The sequence below is a fragment of the Vombatus ursinus genome, unplaced genomic scaffold (genome assembly GCF_900497805.2).
Source record: "Vombatus ursinus unplaced genomic scaffold, bare-nosed wombat genome assembly UNPS02014853.1, whole genome shotgun sequence".
Lineage (NCBI taxonomy): Eukaryota > Metazoa > Chordata > Mammalia > Diprotodontia > Vombatidae > Vombatus > Vombatus ursinus.
Window position 1 is genome coordinate 508,610 of NW_020954631.1, and position 7,923 is coordinate 516,532.

Here is a 7,923-nt window from a genome sequence, read left to right on the forward strand (position 1 = left end):
CTCTCTCTCTCTCTCTCTCTCTCTCTCTCTCTCTCTCTCTCTCTCTCCCTCCCTCTCTCCCTCCCTCTCTCCCTCCAGCTGCATGGTTGACTCATCGCCAGAGCTACTAATTACAGCCCTCAGAGACGCCAGGGATGGGTGGGGAAGAGAGGGGGAAACGCAGGCGGCCTCAGAGCTTATTTTGGTAACTGCCTGACCTCCCTCCCCTCTGCCCTCCCCCCACTCTGGGGTCACCCAGCCAGCCCCCTGTGGCAGGGACACACTCGAAGAACCTCAAATGCAAACTCAAGTGGGACATGAACCTCACTTTCCACAGGAGGGAGACTGAGCCCCAGGACCACACAGCCCCACCCCAAGGTCCAGCACCCAAGGGAGAAGCCAGTCAACGCAAGGGTATGTGAGAGAACATTCAGAGAGAGGAAGAAAGGGGCTGTGAAACAGCTGGCTGTGCCTTCGCCCCTCTCCAGAGCAGTTGAGAAGAGGCCTTGGGTGAGGAGGGGGGAGCTGGGAATGGGATGTACCTCCTCTCCTGCCCAGGCTTAGGGCCAATCCGTACCAAAGGCAGCCCGGGACACTACAAGTCCTGAGGCCCCCGACCCAGACAGCCGAGGCCCTGAGCCACCGAGGCTGGGGATCTGAAGGCTTGTGAGCCGTCCTTAGGGCTCTTTCTTCTGTTCCCTGGTTCTCCCCTTTTCCAAACTGTCATTGGGAAAGGGGTTGGGACCGTTCCCTTCCCCTGAGGATTCTCCAGAGAGGAGGGGGTGGGCCAGGGAAGGGACAGCCCCCCAAGGCATAATGGAGTCCCTTCCTTTCTCAGCCCCTAGTAGCTGTGATTTCTCTTGTTGCCAAGGGAACTCTGCAAAGAAGTGTCAATACGTATACCCTCCACCCCGCCACACTCACATTCCCTCCCTCCCGCGTCCCCTTAGCAACCTCCGTTCACTGGTACCAGCACCCCTAGCCTGGCTTCTCACAGTGTGACCTTGGCCCTCTCCAGACCACTTCTCTCCCAGCATTCTTGAAGGCCCACTGTAGTCTAGCTTCCTGCCCTCTCACTTTATAGCTGGGGGAACTCAAGGCCCATAGTAGGGAAGAGACTTGTCCAAGGTCACCAAACAAGTCAGGAAGAGCTGGAGCTCTGAGTCAGCCAGGGTCTGCAGGAAGGAGGCTGAGGGGCCAGGCCTCACCCTGTCCTCCCAGATGCCAGACGTCTCCCTTGGTGCCAGAGCTCCCCCTCACCCCTCCCCGTTTCCCCCAGCGCCGGATCTCCTTCTGTCCCTCCCAGATGTCAGACCACACTCTGTCCCTCCCCAGTGCCAGACAGATGTTTCTCGCCTCCAATCCATCCCTCCCAAATGCAGAGCTCACGCTGCCCCTTCCAGATGCAGTAGCTAGCCATGCCTCACCCTCCTCCCCTTCCCATACTCTCCCTCCCATCCAAAAGGAAACAGGGACTGACCTGACTGTTCGGGAGTTCTCCCCATCGGACCTGCAAAAGGGATTTGGGGAGGCAGGGAAAGGGGGGAGAAAAGTAGACAAGGAATTAGGATTCTATTGGGGAAGTAGAGACCTGGCCCCCTCCCCCTGGGAGCCTAGCCCTGCGTCAGTCAGGAAAGACATTGGCTCTCAGCGTATCTACAGAGAGGCAGATCTCGGCTCTATCAGGCTGAGTATCCTGCCAATGAAGCCAGACACCCACACTTTCTGGTTCTATCCCTCTGACTGTCCTTTTCTGTCGATCTCTCTCTCTCTGTCTCTCTCTCAAAGATCACTGCCGTCCTGGGCTAGAAAGGACTTTCCCATTCTGGGGATGGAAAAACTGAACCCCAAAGAGTCCAAGGCAGCAAACCTCACAATGAAACGGTTTGTCCTGCTAATAAAGAGAGAGGCAAATAAGGGGTGGCTCTCTGACAGGTGGGGAAGGCGATGTTGAGAAACGTAGATAAGGCGAAAATAAGAGCTACCAAGAAAAACTGATTTGAAAAAACCCTCAATGGCAGGGCAAGAAAAAAGCTGAGACCACAGATTCGAACTCTCTCCTTCCCCAGGGGAGGAAATGGAGGCCTGGGAAGGGAAAAGGACCTCAGGTACAATAACATCTGAGAAAGAAGGGCCCTTACAGCACAAGGCAGGCACCATGGCCCTGCCCACCTTCCCGCAATGCTACCGAGGGAAGGAGGGCCAGCGCACATGGGAATTCACTAGAACCTCTCTCTTCCCAGAAGCAGCCCAGGGGAAGGAGCCCTTGGGGAACCAAGTCCCGGTGGCTGGAAAGCGGAAGGGGGAGAAGGCCAGGGAGGGCTGTCAAAGGGGCACACAGCAGCTGCCCCCAACCCAATACTTGCAGAGTCAATGACAGGTAGAGGAAGAAGATGAAGAAAGACACCAACTATTGAGCAGGAAGGCTGACCGTTGGACAGGAGCCTTGGACTTGGGTTTGGCCTGACTGGGAGACCCAGAGGAAGACCCACCCCCAGCTGGCAGGACTCAGCAGGAGAGCCCATTTCCCAGCCCCAGTCCCAAGGTGCCGTAGGTATGCGTCTCCTTCTCATCCTCCCTGGTCCATCCTTCAAGCAGGAAACCACCGTCACTTCTACCTCCCTTCACCCCATGGCCCACATGCATCTAATTCTTCTCTCCTGCTCCCCTTCTTCTGAGAGGAAGCCTGCCGCCCCCCCCCCCAATCAAGGCAGAGACCAGGACTCACTGGGGCCCAGACCTGCAAACTGGGAAAGCAGTGGGGCTCTGGCTTAGCAAGGCACAGCTGTGGCCAGAGTCAGCCCAAGGATCACTGGCCTGGGGGTTGGGGGGAAAGTGTAACAGTATGGGCCCTCCCCCACAGCAGACTGAGCAGAGAGAGGAATCCTCAGGCCTAATGGGAAGAGAAATGGAGGGGAGGAGAAGGGATAACCTTGACCCTACCCTTGACTCTGTAGGACTTGAGCTACTCTGTCTCCATTCCCCTTCTGAGATGAATTTGTGTAAATTGGGACAAGTCCCTTGACCTCTCCAGGCCTGTGGTCTCTAGGGCCCTTCATCATCACTGGGTACACCGCCATGTACCCAAGTTTTCTCCCCTCTCCAAATCTCAATCTCAACCCTCCCTGGCTCCAGCACCTTCTGGCACCCATGAAGAGGTCCTGGCTGCTTAACTAGCTTCAATTTGGGTTTGGTTTGGAGACTGGCTACAAGGCCTGTGGCCACTCACTTTGTACTTTTGCCCTCCTTTGATTTTTCTTTCTTTTTTTTTTCTTTTTTTTCTTTTTTTTTTTTTGGTGAGGCGATTGGGGTTATGTGACTTGCCCTGAGTCACACAGCTAGGAAGTTTTGTATGTCTGAGGCCACATTTGAACTCAGGTCCTCTGAGGACCAGGGCCAGTGCTCTATCCACTGCACCACCTAGCTGCCCCCACTTTCGCCCTCCTTAGGCAGTCTAGAGACACCACCGTCCCTCTTCCTGGGAGCTTACCATATTGGTGCCAGTCTTAGTGCAGACACTTAATTGTCTGTGGGGGAAGGGAAGGGATAACATTTCCTATGTGCCAGGCACTGTGCTAAGTGCTTTACAAATACTATCATCTCATTTGGTCCTCACAACACCCCTGGGAGATAGGTGCTATTACCATTCTCATTTTAAAGTTAAGAAAACAGAGGCAGGCAGAAGTGAAGTGACTTTCCCAGGGTTACACAGCTAGGAAGTGTCTGCAGTTGAATTTGAACTCAGGTCTTCCTGCCTCCAAGCCCAGCGCTCTGTGCACTGTGGCGCCCCCTAGCTGCTTTAACCCAACTATTGCTCAGAACTGGGCTCAACAGATCCCCCAGCAGCAGGGATGCCAGGCATTGAGCCACCCATGCGCTACCATGGTAGGTGACTTTCCCAAGATGTCACCACTAGGGAGCAGCAGGGAGGCTGGAGCCCAGGCTGTATCTCTCCTGGCAGTCCAGCAGCCTTCCCATTGCAGCAGGGTCCCCACCCCCAGCTGAGAAGTGCGGCAGCGGCACATCTCCTCAACTGGCCGCCAGCCCCACCTAATTTAGCATTTTCAAGTAAGGACCTGAGACACGTGGAAGGCTCTGAGTTCTGTCTCTGCACACTTGGTCTGTGGCCAGCTCCTCCCCATATCTCTCCCTGGCCCCCACTGAGGCGCAAACCGCCTCCTTCCTGGAACCTCCCCACTTGCCGCCTGCACACCAGCTTCCTTTCCTTGGCTTCCTTTCCGGAGGGAACAGACTTGCCTGCCACTGAGGAAAATTATGTAACAGGAATAGTGCAGCAGGCCTGCGAGCTGCCCACGTGCACCTGGGAGGCCCAGCAGTGGGCTACCACGTGAAGTGGCCCGACCGGGGGAAGGGGCCCAGCTCCCGGCCAGGAAAGAAGGAGAAACGCGACAAGGTCGAGTTCTCTAAGCCCCGCCGCTCTGGCCACCTCAACGATGGCATTCCCCCTCTTGGGGCTCCAGCTTCACCATCTGTCAGATAGAGGGGTCCAAGTGATGAAATGTTTGCTAAGGTTCTTTAATGCTAAATCCCTTGATGGGCCTCAATTTGTTCTTGGGTCCACTGAAGAGGATCTCGAAGGTCTCCCCCAACTCCGATGTCCTGCGTGTCTCAGCCTAAAATAGCCCTAAATGGAGTTAATCTTGGCTTAGATTCCCAGGAACCACGCCCCCCCCCCCATTCCCCATCTAAGCAGCTTCTAGCTTCTCCCCGCAAACTCCACACTTGGTGCTGGTAACATGACTACATCTCCTGTCAAGGATCTAGAGTCCAAGACCAATATGTACTGGGAGAAGAAAGAGCAGATGAACACGCCAGCTTAGCCCCCTCCCCACCTCCCTGCTCTTCCTCAATGCCCCAGAGATTCAAGGACCACTCGCTCCCCTGGCCACTCAAGGTGTCCAAGGATAGGGGGAGTGACCTATGGGCAGGACACCGGCATTCCAGTTTCTTCCTTTGTGAAATGATCACTTCCAAGATTCCTCTGCTTCTAAATCTATGTCCCTCACACCCGGTGGGAGGGCGGCTGCAATGACCTCCAAGGTCCTTCTCAAATTGCTGTGAGCCTATCACTGCAGCTGAGCAACACAAAGAGGATGTGGTCTGACCCCCCCCCCCCCACTGTTGATTGAGGCTCATCCCAGGCCCCCACCTATAGCAGGGCCTGGCCCTATTCCCCCCCCCCCCCCCCATTTTACAGATGGGGAAACAAAGGAGCACAGAGGGAAAGGGACTAGCCCAAGGTCACTTCTGCTTTATCTGCCCTTCTCATCCTCCTCCATGCCAGAACTCGCACCTCCCCAAGTGCTTTTGCTCAAACACTTCCAAGGGCATCCACTCTTAGCTAGCTCTGCTCCAAGAAGTGGGAAGAATACTAAAGGTCTTGGGCTTAAACGCTGGTGTCGTCACTCAGCCGATGGATTGGTCTGGTCTGTCCGTCAGTTGCTCGATGAACATTTATTAAGCACCTACTATGTTACAGACTCCCCAGTGACTCTGTCCAATAGCCCTCAGCTGAACACTCCAGAGGGAAACAGAAGCCTCTTTGTGATGCTTCCCTGAGACATTTTGTTTACAGCAGACTCATCACCCAAACAATCCCTACCCCTAATTCTGAGCCTGTTCCTTGGAGACAGCTCAGCAGGACCAGCCCACAGTAGGACAGCTACACCTCTCTTTTCCATAAGTGGTCTAGGTGTCCAGGTATTTGAAGGAAGTGCTTAACCCAAGCTTCAAACCTGAGGATCACAGGGTCTTAGAGGCCTTAGACAGAAGATGACATTGAGGCTTGCTTGAGGTCCCAAAGCAGGCCCCAAAGGGAATGACTGCCTGCCTCCCCAGCCAGGGAGGGCCCTTTCCATTCCACCACTCACTTGCCCTCCCTTCTCACTCTGCAGCTTCTGAAGAGCTGGATTCTGAAACCGTAGCCTCCCTGGAAAAGTGATTCCTCCTGTTCTTGCCTTTTCTCCTAGCAGTCTCACTGGTAGGCATTTCTCCCAAGGAGGCCAAAGCCAGAAAGAAAGGCCCTCCGTGTACCCAAATATTTGTGGTCACTGGGGAATGGCCAAACCAAAGTGGAGCATGTGAAGGTAATCCAACAACAATGTTGTTGTGCCACAAGAAACAATGAGATGAGGAATTCTGAGAAAGGCAACCAAGAAGAGATCACATCATCTAACTATGATTAACACACCCAGGAACCCCCATCAGAATTGCACAGGACTATGCAATAGTCAACAACATCAACAACAAGAAAGGAGAGAGAGAAAGACTTGGAGGACTCGTGACGACCCTGGTAATGTGACACACTCTGTCAGACCAGGTCTTTTTGCTTTCCTTTTCTAAGAGGGGGTACTATTGGGGGGGGGGGGATTATTGGGAAACGAATATGCAGTCAAAATCAACATGCATTTTTAATAAAACCTAGAAAACGCAAAAGAAAAAAAAAGTGGCTTCCTCTAAATATTAGATGTAGTCCTCAAGCTAGGGGTTGACCAGTACAGAGAACAGTGGAACCATTCCCTTCCTGTTTCCTGACAGAACTGGGGACCCTATTGGCCTCTAAGCCCCCAGAGCTGCCACGTGCAGAGTGGGTGATGGCAGGTGGATTTCCCTGAGGCAGAAGGCTCAAAGGGCTGATAAGAGCCAGAGCTGAGGGAGCTAGGGCACCAGCTTGTCTGGGAAGCTCCAGAAAAGCCACCCCCACCCCTGCTGCTGAAAAGCACTTCCCTCCCATTAGCACATCAACACACATCCCCTGCTTTTCCACCAAGACATACTTGTCTTGGGCAGTGATCTCTAAGCACCTACGTGAGCTCAGCTGCCATACCTTCCTTCCACTCGGTCTCAGAAAGACAGACCTATACAACTAGAGACACACAGACCGAAGAGAGGAAGCTGGGGTCAAGAGAGGCCCCAAACACGTACTACCTTTGGCTTCTGCCAGGCCAGATGGAGGAGGCCCTAGAGGGACCGTAGCCCGTGGCTTCCCACCCCCAAGACCCAGCAAAGGAGGAAACTGGCAAATCGGCCCAGAGAGCCTCCTTATCTGTCAGGAGAAAGGAGACTTGCGCTCCCAGGGAGCCCCAGAGAGGAGGGTGTGGGGATGGCCAGCTTCCAATCCTGTGCCCGCCCCTCCCACAGGGCTCCCGGGGGGTGGGGGGGTGGTGCGGGAAGAAGGCCACGGGGCTCAGAGCCAGCCGAGGATTCGGCCTCCCTCTTAGGGTCAAGCCTCCTAGATCTAGAACTGAAAGGGACGTCAGAGTCCATGCGGTGCCATCCCTTCGTTTTACAGAAATGGAAACTGAGTACGGGAACGGGAAAGGAACTTGCCAAAAGGCACGCGGGTAGCGAGCGGCAGGGTTCCTGACTCAAGCCAAACCAGGCTAAAAAGCCTCCTCCGCGGGCAAAAAGGGTTTGGAGAGCCGGGGGAGATCACTTGCAAGGCTCTGAACCCGGCCGGGGGCACAGATCGAGCCGCTGCTCGGCTCCTTCCTCAGCAGCACCGGCTCAAGGGCAGAGCCCTGGGGGCGGAGCCAAGCCCGGCCGCCCAAGGGGAGGGGGAGAGGGAGGGGGAGGGGGAGGGGGAGGGGGAGGGCCGGGGGCGGGGGCCGCGGGGCAGGCGGCCATGCCGGGACCCGGCGAGGGCCCCCCGCCCCCCGCCCCCCGCCCCCCGCCCGCATCCACGCATGCCCGTATGGCAGCCAGGTCCCCAGCCCGCTAGGGCGGCTCGGGCAGAGCTCCCACGTGCGCACACACGCGCGGGCACAGACCTCTCCCCCGCCCCCTCCCACCCGGGACACCCGCGCAGACCCCGCCCCAGGGCCCACTCCGGCGGCCTGCCTTACTTTCTCCGAAGCGTCGTGGCCGGGCTCGTGCTCCCGCTGGTGCTGTGGCCCCCGCCCGCCCCCGGACTGGAGCTCCTGG

General features: G+C 56.0%; 1 protein-coding gene across 1 annotated transcript in view; it reads right to left on the minus strand.

Moving 5' to 3' along the window:
* Positions 1-7,893, minus strand: part of IQSEC2 (IQ motif and Sec7 domain 2) — a 35,497-nt gene extending 27,604 nt beyond the window's left edge. Inside the window, exons 1-2 of the mRNA XM_027841154.1 lie at positions 7,845-7,893; positions 1,460-1,489 (exon numbers count right to left, since the gene is read on the minus strand). The gene's annotated coding sequence lies outside the window, so the exon portion shown is untranslated. The remainder of the gene's footprint in view (positions 1-1,459; positions 1,490-7,844) is intronic.
* Between the last annotated feature and the right edge of the window lie 30 nt (positions 7,894-7,923).